Source organism: Camellia sinensis, chromosome 5 (genome assembly GCF_055761805.1).
Source record: "Camellia sinensis isolate YWXY chromosome 5, ASM5576180v1, whole genome shotgun sequence".
NCBI lineage: Eukaryota > Viridiplantae > Streptophyta > Magnoliopsida > Ericales > Theaceae > Camellia > Camellia sinensis.
The window spans coordinates 180,970,766-180,985,432 of NC_138965.1; the positions used below are offsets into that span (position 1 = coordinate 180,970,766).

Genomic DNA, 14,667 nt, shown 5'->3' on the forward strand with positions numbered 1-14,667 from the left:
TTGATCAAAATTTTGAAAGTTTAGGTGGAAAATTGATATTAATCAAAGTTTGAGGGTTAAATTGAAAAACGCGTGAAAGTTTGGGGGGTAAAATGATTCCTCTCTAAATTTTTTGGAACAACTTACACATTTTTGTGAAAACTTCCGCATTTTTATGAAATCACTTAGGTGATTTGTGAAAACTAACGCATATTTGTGTTATTCCAAATTTTTGAAACAAACTTACGAGTTTTTGTGTTCACTTATGCAGTTTTGTGAAATCACTTATGTAATTTGTGAAAATTTACATAGTTTGTATTGTTTTAAATTTTTGGGAACAAACTTGTATATTTTTGTGAAAACTTACGCATATTTGTATTGTTCTAAAATTTTGGGAACAAACTTACATGTTTTTGTGTTCAGTTATGCATTTTTGTGAAATCACTTACGTAATTTGTGAAAAATTTATGCATTTTGTGTTGTTCAAAATTTTTGGGAATAAACTTATGCGTTTTTGTGAAATCACTTGCGTGATTTGTGAAAACTTACGCATATTTGTGTTGTTCTAAATTTTTTGGAACAAACTTAGGCTTTTTTGTTAAAACTTATGCAGTTTTTTGAAATCACTTACACGGGTTGTAAAAACTTATGCATTTTTGTATTGTTCTAAATTTTTGGAATAAACTTATGCATTTTTGTAAAAATTTACGCATTTTTGTGAAAAATACTTACATGTATATAATATAATCCATTATTTTAATACGTTTACCTGTAAGTTGACCTGCCTAGCAGGTAAACAATCACTACAACAAAACTAACTATTTATAGCATTATGTTTACGGCATGCGTTAAATGTATGTCGTAATTAGTACATTCTACAACATTTTTTTTTTTTTGCAAGCCGTTAATGTTTTGTCAATAACAGTATACATACCATGTAAGTCGTTAATTCATATATTTATGGCATGCAAAAGTATGCCATAAAAATTGTATGTTTTTACGACTTAGTCGTAAAATATTTGCATTTAAGACGACATACATTTCATATTGTAAAATATTATAACTTTACACGACATGCTAATGAATGTCGTGAAAATTTTGACCAAAAAAAAAAATTCAATCCAATTTTTTTATGACATGCAAAAGTATGCCGTAAAAAATTGTATATTTTCACGATATACAAAAATATGTTATAAAATATTTGCACTTAAGACAACATATATTTCATATTGTAAAATATTAAATTTTATATTTTTTTGAATTTAGTGATTTTTTTAGAAAAATAAAAATATTTTCCTTCTAAATATATGTAAATTATTCGAATTAAAAAGTAAAAAAAAATTATTTAAAAACTTACACCACACTCCCTCTCATTCTAAATCCATACATATTTTGGTCCCAAACCCTCTCATTCTCTAGAGAAACTATATTTTAATTGTAAATAATAATAAAAAAAACTTAGATGTTCTTAAATATTTATAAATTTCTAGTAGATATAAGAAATTTTTATTTTTTTTCCCAATAAACTAGATATTCTATTTATAATTTAGATTTTTTTAATACAAAAATAATTTATAAACTTATACATAAATCTTTTTGTCTAAAATTTTCTACTCCTATTTTTTTTATTATTAATATTATTAAAATTATACATTCTTTGCATCCCAAATTTTTTATTTATTAATATTGTCATGGTTTGCATCCCACTGAACATATGCTAATTCTAATTTGAGGTATACGAAATCAAGTTAATCTCTGTGTAATATTAAATAAAAAATACTTATTATATGACAAAAATATTTTATTATATTAAAATTTATGCTCATATTAGAGAGGTTAGTTAAACAATATTAAGAATTTTAATTATTAAATATTCTACATAATATAAGATCTACATTGTATAAGTGTCACTCCCATATGACTATTGGAAAAATTACTCATAGGTCCCATATTAGAAAATATTACTCCATGTAGTCCTGAGTGTTTTTTTATAAATCATTTAGTCCTTTTTTACATCAAAACATCATCATCAAAACAACATCAAACATCATCATCAAAACAACATCAAACATCACAACATTAATCATCAACATTAATCATCAACAACGAACAATCGATGCAAATTAAACACAACAAATTTACATAAATAAACCCTAGAATTCAAAACAGTATAGAACTATGTTCCAAAAAAAACATCGATCAGATTCAAAAGCAAGAAGCTTTGGAGTCAATAGTCATGAATATCAACAAAACTAGGGTTTCGAGCAAATTAATCATCAAAACCAAAGCACTTGTGCACAATGCTACAAAAGTATGAATATGAGTTTGATTATTAATAGCAGGACAAAGAACACGATAAGAAATCGAATTGGCAGACCTAACAGCAGATTCGAGATCGAGATAAAAAACCCCCAAGGCGGTGCTCTGTTCCGAAGGTTTTGACGATGTGTATGAGTTCCAATCGGCCAAAAGAGACGATGATGAAGACGACGACAATGAAGACGTCAATAGATGCCGTTGTTGCCGATCTTCCTCGCCGCCGCCGAGTGAAAACCACTTCTGCATTTTCGTTTTGTTGTTGGTTTCGAGCTCTGGTTATGGATTTTCAATAACGAAGATTCAAAGAATTAAAGAGAATTGATAATGTTTGATGAATAATAACGGTTGATGAATAATGTTTGATGTTGAAGAATAATGTTTAATGTTGGAGAATAATATTTTATTTTGATATTTAATCATTATTTAAAAAATTGTTTAATCGTTATTGTAATGTTGTTTTGATAATGATGTTTGATGTTGTTTCGATGATGTTACTCATAAATCTGATGTTTGATGTTTGATGGATAATGTTTGATGTTTGATGAATAATCCTAATGTTTAATGGTTCAGAATCTGTGTTTGATGTTTGATGAATAATCCTGACGTTGCTAATGTTTGATGTTGGATAAATAATGTTTGATGTTTGAAAAGAAGGGAAATCATAAAAATGCCTATAGTAAGCTTCTTGAGAAATAGGACCTATTAGTCCAACAAAAAACCTTCGGGACTAAATGGGTTAACATTCCCAAATTTGAGATTTATTGGTGCTTTCCCCATGACTATTTGGTATAATATTTAATCATTTATTTAGAGTTTTTGACATTTTTTATATAAGTTATATATAATAAAATATTTTTATGTTATATGATTAATGTATCATTTTTGTCTAATTTTTAAAATAAATTAATTTTAAAAATAAATTATGGAAAACTTAAAATTTGATTTACCCTTCCATGTTTTTACCTATTGTTCCTGATTTAATTTATGTTTTTACCTATTGTTTCCTGATTTAATTTCAATTATACCCAAAAACACATATTAATTATTTATTATTATCCTCATAGTCATCTCTATATCTCTCCTAAATTCCTCCAAAATTCAGCGGAAGCTCCAAAGCTTCTGCTTACTAAAACCAGACTCTCACTTTCACAACCAAATTAGCAAACATTTTCAGAGGGACAAAGCTCATCAAAGATCGTCTTTTCATCTCAGACTCTCTCTGTCACTGCTATTTCAGTTCTCTATTGGGTAATTTCACTATTGATTCTGTGTTTTTTCGTTGTTTTGATCTCAATCTCTACTTATTTTCACAAGTATAGATTGATTAGGTCGTATTTTTCAATATCAGCATTATCTTCAATTCTTGATTCCTTCAATTCCGTCTCCAATTTTATTTCAATGTTCTTAATTCACTCTCTCTCTCTCTCGCTCTCTCTTAATCAAGAATTGATTCCGAGCCACAGTGATGTTAGTTACACGAGCACCAATCGATTGATTCCGAGCTTGGAGTTCGATTCTGATTCTGAGCCCCTTCCACGGATTTGATTTCTTTGTGAGTTTCTAACTTGTTCAGTTTCCTCTCATTCTAGAAGCGTTCGTATTTGATGCAATTGGTGTGTTAGAAATGACAGTGAAATGATTGTCAATGATGGATTGGAATTAATTATGTGATTTTTTTGTGATGTTTCTTTGTGATTTGATTGGATTAATTTTAAAGCAAGTGTCTTCATTCAATGTTTGTTAACCATTTCTGATCTGAGTTTTGTCTTCATTTTGGTTCTCCGGAGAAATTTAGAGTATGAATTGTGACTTATTGAGTTCCTCATGAAAATCAAACTTGCATTCATCTTTGTAATTTCATATGGTACTCTCAATTCTGGTCGGAGAAAGGATCATAACTGAAACCTCTTTAATTCAGACTACACAGGCATGCAACATTTCGTATTGTTTCAAGCAAGGGCCTGTTTGATTGTGTTCCTGTTTTCTGTTTTTATTTTTCAGAAAACATAGAAATAGTCCTTGACAAACAATTCCCAAAAAATAAATAAATGAAAGGAGAGGGAAAGAAAACTTGACCACTACTGTTAATCTTTTATTGAAACACAATAGACATAGAGAATTCCTAAATAATACAAACTGCAAGCAAGACATTAACATGCTAACAAGCAACATAACAGATTTTACTACGGGGGCAAGTCAGGATAGCTCCAGGTCTCCTTTTCTATCTGATAGACATATGTATAGTAAGTTAGAGAGTGTGCATTACAGAGGTAGATTTGAAGTGAAAATATGCATGTAGATAAGAGTAGACACACTTTTGTAAAGGCCATAAAATCAAGTTTTCAGGTTTTAGAGCACATTCTGGAAGTGAAAAGGAGAACTAAGTAAGAACTGATGGTTCATATTTGATTCATCACAGTATACTTAAAATCTTTTTCTCTAAAATTTTTTACTTCAATTTTTATTTACTTATTAATATTGTTAAAGTTACACATTCTTTACCTTCCACATTTTTTTTTTTAATTTTAATAATATGCTTGTTTTCTGTATTGACGACTGCTGCAAAGAGGGCTTAAAATATTTTAAAAATCACGAACTAATCTTTTAAGATAAGAAATTTTTTTAAGAACTATGGGGAAATATGCAATGGTAGAAAAACACAATAAAGGGAAATAATGAAAAAATACATCATCTAGACCATAAAACATAGCTGCAAGGTCAAAGAGAAACAATACCTCAGTAGCATGATTTTAAGGAAGAATTAAGTATATTGTCACTCTAAAATCAATTTCAAGGAAGAACACTTTTAGTTTAAAGTGGTATATGATTGTATACCAGTTTGAGAAATTAAAGCTGTGTTTGGATCTTGGATTTGTGGTGGAATTTGTAGACGGTAAGAAAAAGGAAGGAGAAAGTGGAAAAATAAAATAAAAATAGGCGTCGTCACATTTCCTTTCTGTTCATGTATTGAACGTCTGTGCTTCGATTCTGTTAGGGTGCACTCATTGATGTCAAAATTACTTCAAACAAAATATGGATACTCAAAGAAGATGGACTAATAATGCTGAGTTTGTTTAATACAACTGATAATGGGTAAGTATTCCAGGAATGTTACTCATTGACCAATGATATTTAAGAGTGATGCTTTGGCTTTACCTTAAATTTCATTATGTTAACTGTGAAAGTTACATTAATTTGTAGGCATACTATAGCACTTTTAGGTAAGTGGGACGTACCCATTTTATTTCTTGCTTGGATTTTTGAACTCTGAACTTGGTGCTCTGATACTTTACTTGACTGTCAGAGCCGCATCCTTCTTTTTTTTTCTTTTTTCTTTTTTTTTCCCTTTCAACTTGGTAAAAGTTCGTATTCACTACCAAAAAGAATTAGATGGACAATTTTTGCCTTGTAGTGTTTTTTTTCTTCTCCATAACTGTGTAAGTACTGGAAAAGTGTAGTGCACTTGAGTTGTTGCTTGCTGTGATTTTGCAGGTATCAATTCATATGTGTTAGTTCTTGATAATGATTTGTATCCCAGTAATTGCTACTCTTGAATGTAAATGTGAATTAAGTTAACACGCATATATATTTTCATTTGTGTTTTAATTGATCTAATGGACTCTATTTAATGTTTATGCTTAATTGATCCTGCAATTTTGATGTTAGGGGGGTAGCACAATGCTATTCTTTGCAGGAAGCAGTTGTTGCTGATCAACTATTTCAAAGTGCTGAACATTCTTCAGATGATCTTCTTGTCTTCTTTAGTGAAGAACTAAGGGACTTATTAGAGAGCCAGTTGAATTAGAAATTAGTGAATTTTATCATTTGGATACTTTTTGGATGTTTACAGTCGTATTTTAGAGATTAGTGAATCTTATGATTTGGATTTTTGTTTAGTTTGTATGTTTGAGGTTGTTATCAGCTTGATATGATAGAAGTTGAGGATGAAAGTTAGTATGCAGGTTATTTGGTGTATGGATATTAAATTTTTTTTGCTTGCTTCATAGTTGCTGCTCTTGCTTGGTTTTTTAACAGGTTGCATTTTATAAGCTACTGTTTACATACTGTTAGGCAAGGTTATATATACGGCATAAGTATATATACTATATATTAAAAATAACCTTCTATGGCATATAAAATTATGTTATGAAAAGTGTAATGATTTATGACATGCAAGAAAATGCCTTAAAAGATAATATATGACATACAAAGTATGTCATAAATATATTAAAAATTACCACCTACAGTATATAAAATTATGTCGTAAAAAGTGATGATTTATGACATGCAAGAAAATGTCGTAAAATATTATATATGGCATATAAAATATGCAATAAATATATTAAAAATAACTTTCTACGGCATGCAAAATTATGTCATGGAAAATCTGATGATTTATGGCATGTCAAAAATGTCGTAAAAAATTATATGCGACATACAAAGTATGTCATTAATGTTTAATTTATTACTTTTTATAACTTTACTTGCATGTCGTAAATGACGCTCAATTTTTCACGTATGTCATATAACAACATTTGTGTGCATGCCATGAAAGAATTTTTATGACATGCATTGCAAGTCGTAAAAATTCAATTTTGTTGTAGTGAATGTATAAGTTCTAACACAAACTTATATAACCCAAACAATGAAAATATATAAGGAATCATGTATGCCCCGCATGTACCTAAGATTTGTCGAATTAAAATTGATAATTATAATAAAACCGTCATAGTATTCTTATCACTTTAGCTTAGAGTTCCGTTAGTTCATTTTTGGATAAATTACAAATACATCTCTTGAGATTTACTTAAAACACGAATTGTCCCTGTGGTTTGGAAAATTACAAATACGTCCATGTCAAAAAAATTTATTTAATAGAATTAATTGAAGAAGTGAATTTCTAACTGTTTACCTATGCAATAATAAAATTATCTGAATTATTAATTGAAATAAAATTTTAACATTATTAAAAATTGTTAATTAATTTGATTATTTATTTATAAAATGACCTATTTGTTATGAAATTGAAAACCTTGAGGGGCATAATATAATTTTTAAAACTACATAGGATAATTTGTAATTCAAGTAAATCTCAAGGGGTGTGTTTGTAATTTGCTCTTAATTTTTACGCAATCAGTCATCTTGATTTGTGTGCACTAATTCTCAAGTGGACTTGAAACTTGAGAGGCAGACGATATTTCAATTAGTATATTGCATTTTGAAAATTTATATTCATCTTAATTGTTTAAGAATTGCACTACATTAACAACCTCAATTTTATCTGGGACTGATTCAATTCAAAATTCAAGAGATTAAGTTTTCAAGCTCTGTACATGTTATTCTAATGTTAATAGAGTATATATATTAAGTTAATTTTAAAGTCATTCTAGTGAATTAAGGATTTTAGTGTACAAACGTCTTGATTTACTTGCATCTAGGCCGATTGAATTTAAAATTTGAGAGATGAACTCTCCAGCTTGGTACATAATATTTAAAATTATTCTGAAATTTTGGGAATTTAATTGTACAGAAAAGGAATTAAAATTGTATCATTTTCATTTTGGGGCTAAAAGTCCTAGGAGGGAAAATTACATCTTTGACCCCACTTTGATGGCTGATTTTATTCCCTCTCCGTGTAGTCAATTCTTACTTTCTTCGTAGAGTTGATTAGTCCAAGGCACCGTGTAGTTATATCCCTAGTCAATCACAAATCATTATATTCATTTGTATTTTTTTAGGGAAAACTTCACTTACTCCCCTATGGTTTAAGCCATGTGCGGATTACCCCTTGACGTCTACCATTAACGGTATTAACTGTGCACTTTACTCCATCAACTACAGAGAGATTATGTGGTGATATTCAAACATCAGGGGATAATCTGCACATGGCCTAAACCATAAGGGTGTAAAGTGAAGTTTGCCCTATTTTTAATTACTGAACACAATCTTAAATTCTATATAATCCACTAATCACAATATATAAAAAATACCACATAACACTGTTCTTAAACCAACCAAAAAAGGAAAATGAGCCGTAGCTCGAAAATCTTGGCTCGAAATTGGCTCGAATGTCGTTTTGGGCGTTTTGGGTGGTCTGAAACAGAGGAAAAAGAGGAAGAGAAGAAAGGAAGAAGAGAGGAGAAGAGAAAGAAGAGGGGAAGAGGGAATAGAGAGAAGAGAGGGCCCCTCCGCTTCTGCCGTCGTCCGAGCCCCTCCGTTTCGTCGTAGCACCAGCGATCGTCGCAGCACCACCGCCATCGCCTCCGGTCCCGCTGAGCCCCTCCCCTTCGTCGCAGCACCACTGCCGTCGACCGAGCCCCTCCCCTTCCTCCTTCCTCCTCCTCCTCCTCCTTCTCCTCCTCCTTCCTTCTCTTCTCCCTCTATGATTATTCCCCCCTCCAGTCCTCCTCCTCCTCCTCATCCTCCTCATCCTCCTCCTTCCTTCTCTTCTCCTTCTCTACTTCTGAAATTGGATTCGAGCCAATTTCAAGCTCGACAATTCGAGCTACGTAGCAGTTCCGTAACTTCCCCTTTGTAGTCTTATCTTTTACACCATTAATTACACATCTTACATCATCATCAAGGATGTGACTCTAATAAGCCATTTTGATTTTTTATCGAGTGCAAAAAGAAAAGTGAATGAATTTGTTTTTTTTTTTTGTTTTTTTAATATTTGTAACTTTTTATAAAAAAAAAATTAGTGACTTTTTTACTTTTGAATTAAAATATGAAGTTCCCAAACAAATCCAAACCCAATTTTTAAAAATCAAACTTATTTAAAACAGTTAGACATTGTTAGAGTTCATTTGGAAATTGACTGTTTTAATTGACTTTTTAAAAAAAAATTACAAAAAAGACATGTACGAAAATAAAGAGAGTGATATGGTAACTTAGTTTATTTTAACCAAAAAGTCACTCCCCAAACAAATATATTAACGTAAATTGCATAATTGTTTAGGAAAATGCTCCGGTCTGCAATGCATGTCGTATACAACTTTACCACAAAATTACATAAGTTGAATACCAAGTCACGTAAGTCTATTTATAAAAGTGAACTTACATGAATTTATGTTTAATTATATATTTTTGTGAGATGACTTATGTAAATTCGTGAAAACTTATGCAATTTTATGATAGGATTGCATACGGTGTACATTACATACTAGAAAATTTTTCAGTTGTTTAAAGATATATTTGTGGAATGAAAAGTGTAAAAAACATTTGTAGGTTTCATAGTTTTAAAATAGAACTACATATATATATATATATATATATTTTTGTAAATATATATATGTATTTTTGTAAAAGTTTTCCTCCAATTCAAGATGTAGGAGTTCCTACAACTCAGGTAATGTGGCACAGTGTCACTTTATGATTGGCTAAGAGATTATATATTTAAAACTATATATTAATTGGTATATCAATTGGTGCATATATCACCACTATTAAAAATTAGAATCTTAGTTATCATAGGTAACTTATATGTGTATATATATTTGTTTGTAACTATTTTCATAAAATTCCTATCAACAGGTGGATTAATTAGATGATGACACATGGTAGTGAAGTCAAAATGAAGTCTTTTAGTAGTCAAGGGGCTACGTGGTGTGAAGAAATTGATCGTGTGCATCAATTGGCTGAGAGGGTCATGAGCTAGTTATTAATTAGTTAATTAGCTTGGTGGACTGATTTATAGGGGACCATATTTTTGAATTGGAAAGCTTTTCTCTATCGATTATGCTCATTAATTGAAGGGAATTTATGTCATGATGTGATTGGAGGTTTAAAAGTGGAGTTGGGTCAAAGATAAAAGTTTAAAGAAGCAAAGGAGGTTGTAAGCAGTTTTCGGCCTTAGTAAAACGTTTTTCTCTGTCAAAGGTAGTGCTAGAGATCATGGTGGACATGTGGCAGCAATGAGGAAGTTGGTTTTGCTTCAAAAAGAAGAACCAAAGAAGGTTGGAAGGTTCAAGAAAGTCAAGGCAGTTTTGAGCAGTTGAATGAAAGTTGATTTGAAGGATCATAGGACAGTGACTAAAAAGAAGGAAGGCATGGCTAAGATTTGGAGCATTATAAAAGCAGTAAAGGAGCAGCGGAGAGGGACATCAATAACAACAACATATCAACTTAGTTCTTAAACTTAGGAGTAGTTTCAATTGTAATTTAGGACTAGTTCGTTTGATTGTAACTTGTACTTTTTTTGAGTGAACTTCAATAATTTCAATCTGAAATTACTTCTGTTTATTCAAATCTACTTTGCTACCATCTGTTGATATAAAAAGTGTGTTCTTTCTTCTTGTTTACTTTGTTACCATTGATCCAAAGAAGTCCTCATTTTTTTGATACATTCGAACCAAAACCACAATTGCCTGATTGTTCATGTTTAAATTGTTCAGTTTGAATTATTGCTTGGTTGTTGTTGATCAAACCCTAGTATAATTTTCACTAAGAATATTTTAATTAAATATTTTTTTTAAAATATAAAATTTAATCTTGATAATTTTTGGACGATCCATCAAGTTGATTTTTATTTTTATTTTTATTTTTTTGCACCAAAAATTTGTTTCACAATTGTATTATATAATTAGTACAAATTGAAAATATACCTACAATAAGCAACATTGTGTGCAGTAGAAAGGAAAAAAAAATTATAAAAAAAAAAATTTAAGTGTGTCTATGTGATTGTAAAATTTTAAAGTTTCGACAAACAGCATAAAGAAAAATAGGGTAAATTACATTTGGCATTCTTGTGCTTTGCACTAAATTTCACTTTGGTCCCTATATAGCGACCCCGGTCTTCTCCCATTTGATTATTGTATCCGGACTTAGGTTCCGTAGATTCTGTCATTTTATAATTGTTGTTGTTGTCCCTTATTTTCTCATTTGGACTTATAGGATGTGTTGGGCAGGTCTGTTTCAGGTTGGTTGGGTTTAGAAACCAAGTGTTGTGGTCCAGAATTTTGGATCTTCGCTCGAGCGAGCGAGCTATTATTTTTGGTTCTTCGCTCGAGCTGGGGTTTGGTAGCTCGAGCGAGAGGTTGCGTCTGATTTTGGACCTGTAGCTATGCATTCTTGGCTCGAGCGAGATTTTCTTCGCTCGAGCGAGTTAGTTCGTTCTTCGCTCGAGCGATAATTTCTTCGCTCGAGCGTGTGTCTGGTTACAGACCTGAGGGTTTGAGTTCTTCGCTCGATCGAGTTTTCTTTTGCTCGAGCGAGCTTTTGGGTTGTTGGCTCGAGCAAGGCCTCCTTGGCTCGAGCGTAGATTTTTGTGTCTGGTCGCTCGAGCGACCAGGTCTTCGCTCGAGCGAGCCTGTCCAGTTTATATACGCAGCAACGGGTTTTGATCAGTCTTTTTCATCTTCTTTTGATTCCAAACCCTAGGTCCGACTTCTCTCTCCCTCTACACACCTTCTCTCTTAGGATTGATCTACTTAGAGTGAGTTTCTACCTTAGATCCTTTATTAAAAAGATAGAGTGGGTCGAGGGCTTCCATTTAATCTGAATTGTTGGTAGTTTGGAGCATTTTGGAGTTTGGGTCTTCATCTCCATCTTCTCTTTTGGGGCTATTTCTTCGAGGTAGGGATTTCCTACTCCATTTTATAGGTTTTGTTCTAAGTTTTGGTATTTTGATATGTTGGGGATACTTTGGTAAATTTTGGGAAAAACCCTAGTTGTATTATTAAATTAATTTGTATAATTAATTCATGGAATTGGGAAAAGATGGTTAAATTCATGGAATTGGGGAATTCATTGATTAAATGGCGTAGTTGGATAATTTGAATCATTTGTCTATTGAATTGTTGACATAGTTATTTTCAGTTTAGAAATAACTGTTTTGGGCTATCGGTGGAGGATAGTCGTGATTGTTGTAGACATTGCATGTGGATTAGGAATAACTGAAACTAATCACATTGGTTAAGTCATTAATTTTGATTATTGCATTGATACAGAAAATACGTGTATTGATTGAGCATTGCATTTGCATACATTGTTTTGTGTGGGAGGAGATAGGGGATGTACTCCACGGTTTAGGGGAAGATAGGGGATGGACCTCTAAACCGGATTTTGTTTGGGAGGAGATAGGGGATGGACTCCATTAGCATCACTTTTATGTGTGCTTATTTATATAGAAGTGTTTTATTGATACAGCACTAAAATGTGTATCAATCTGGAAGTATGAAGTGTTTTGATTTGAGCTTGAGTCTCATTTGTTTGTTGATATTGGAAGGATGTGAATATGTTATATGTAATTCACTGTTGTAAGTTTGGCCAGGTTCTGAGCCATGTTGATAAAATTGGAAAGTAAAACGTGTCTTAGACAATAGTGTCATGAGACTGTAAAATGAAGTAATTGATTATCTTGGTTAACCATCTGTTGAATGCTATTGCTTTATTCATTGCTTATATGTGGTTTAGTATATTTCTACTGGGCTGTGACTCACCCTTTATGGGAACATCATTTTCAGGTTCAGGTGATAAGCTATCTCCAAGGACTTAGCTTGGAAGGACTTGGATTTTGAAGACTATTTTTAGTTATTTGTTTTTCATTGTTAGTACATGTAAACACTCAAGCCTAGGGCTTTATTTATATTTGAGTTAGAACTCATACTTTGTGTCCAAGTGTTGGCTTGGAAAGATGTAAGCCGGTGGGGCATTTACTTTGATGTTACATGTAATGCTTTTGTTTAGTAAGACTCTGATGGATATTATAATGAATTATTAAAGTGTTTTCTTTAAATAATGCATGTCAATGATATATATAATGGGTATATTTTTGAGGGCGTTACAACTTGGTATCAAAGCGTACCGGGTTTGAATACTTTGGGTACGTGGGAAGTGATTAGTATCACAATGGGTTCGTCTCGTTTGATAGAGACTTAGTATAACGTTATATGCTTATGTGATAACATGTTTATGTGATTATGTGGGTATGAAATGTAGTTTCTGGGATGATGATTGGACCCTTGAGTTTTTAGTAGTCTTGTTGGAAAGGCACTTGATCACTGCTGCTTCCAACCGGAACTATAGTAACGCATTGGGACTATCATTATCCGGGAATGAAATTCGTAGGTGCTTATGTGATTATGTGCTTACGTGGAATGAATTATTGTTGTCCAATGCATTAGGACGTGAGTGTTTAGCTTCAGCACATTTATTAATGTGCTAATGTCTTTGTTTCCTTTATTAGGATGTCAGGACGAGGACGAGGACGCGGTAGGCGTGGTAGGCCGGGTAGGCAGGAGGTGCCTGTGCCAGAGGAGATTCCGGCAGTTAAGGAAGGAATTGGCCAGGCCAATGTGGCCGAGCTAGTAGGGCAGCAGGCTATGGGCGCTCTAGCCCAAGAGATAGCAGGGGCATTCAGGGAGTCAGTAGGCATTCTCAGAGCTGAGAATCAAGCTCAGGTTGTTGTTGCGGATGCAGGACTTTCCTTTCTGAAGAGGGAGTTCTTCCGGTCTAACCCGGATGAATTTGTGGGTGATCCTAAAGAGCCGCTTAAGGCAGATGAATGGCTCGAACAGACAACAAAGACGTTTGAGATGCTTGGCATCGAAGACGAGGGGTTGAAAGTGACCTTGGCATCTTTCCAGTTGAAGGGGGATGCGGGTCAGTGGTGGAAGTTTACTAAGGGTCGTATAGGAGGTACATGGGAGGCTTTTGTGAATGCTTTCCAGGAGAAGTTCTTATCTCCAGCAGTCAGGGAGAAGCTGAGAGACCAGTTTTGTCAACTTAAGCAGTCGAGTTCTTCAGTGGCCGAGTTTGAGGCTGCATTTACTAGTTTGTCCAGGTTTGCACCTGAGTTGGTGGCGTCTGAGGAACGCCGTTGTATTGAGTTTGAGAAGAAGTTGAGGCGTGGCCTCAAGTTGAGAGTTGGGGGAACTATGATTCGGGATTATGGGCGTATGGTTGATGCTGCAGCCTACATGGAAATTATGATGCAGGAGGAGGAGGAAGGACAAAAGGGCTCCAAAAGGAGTCAGGATGGTCAGAGTGATGGTAGGAGACAGAAGGGTTTTAATCCTCAGCAGTCTTAGGGTAGCTTTTCTAGATCGACTTTTCCTGTGCCGAGTGCCAGTTCGGGAAAAGGCAGTCAGGGAGACATTACCTGTTTCAAGTGCGGCCAGCTGGGCCACAAGTCTCCAGTTTGTCCTCAGAGGGGAGGAGTGCAGAGAGCAGCATCATCTTCGGCTCGATCTCAGAGCCAGAGTCAGGGTAGAGGCCAGCCACTCTCGTGTTATCAATGTGGTCAGCCAGGGCATATGAAGAGGTATTGCCCGCAGTTGGGTGGCACACCTGGTACATCTGGTTTGAGGCAGATTCAGGGTCAGCAGCCAGCTCAGTCGGGTCAGGCCTCGAGGGCCAATCAGGGGGCTT

The 14,667-nt window shown here is 33.3% G+C and overlaps 1 long non-coding RNA gene across 1 annotated transcript; it reads left to right on the forward strand.

Annotated features, from left to right (window-relative positions):
- Positions 1-3,333: 3,333 nt before the first annotated feature.
- Positions 3,334-6,259, forward strand: LOC114268875 (uncharacterized). The gene is made up of 3 exons (XR_003631444.2): positions 3,334-3,546; positions 3,743-3,850; positions 5,965-6,259. It is a non-coding gene; the product is annotated as an uncharacterized LOC114268875 (long non-coding RNA).
- The last annotated feature ends 8,408 nt before the right edge of the window (positions 6,260-14,667 follow it).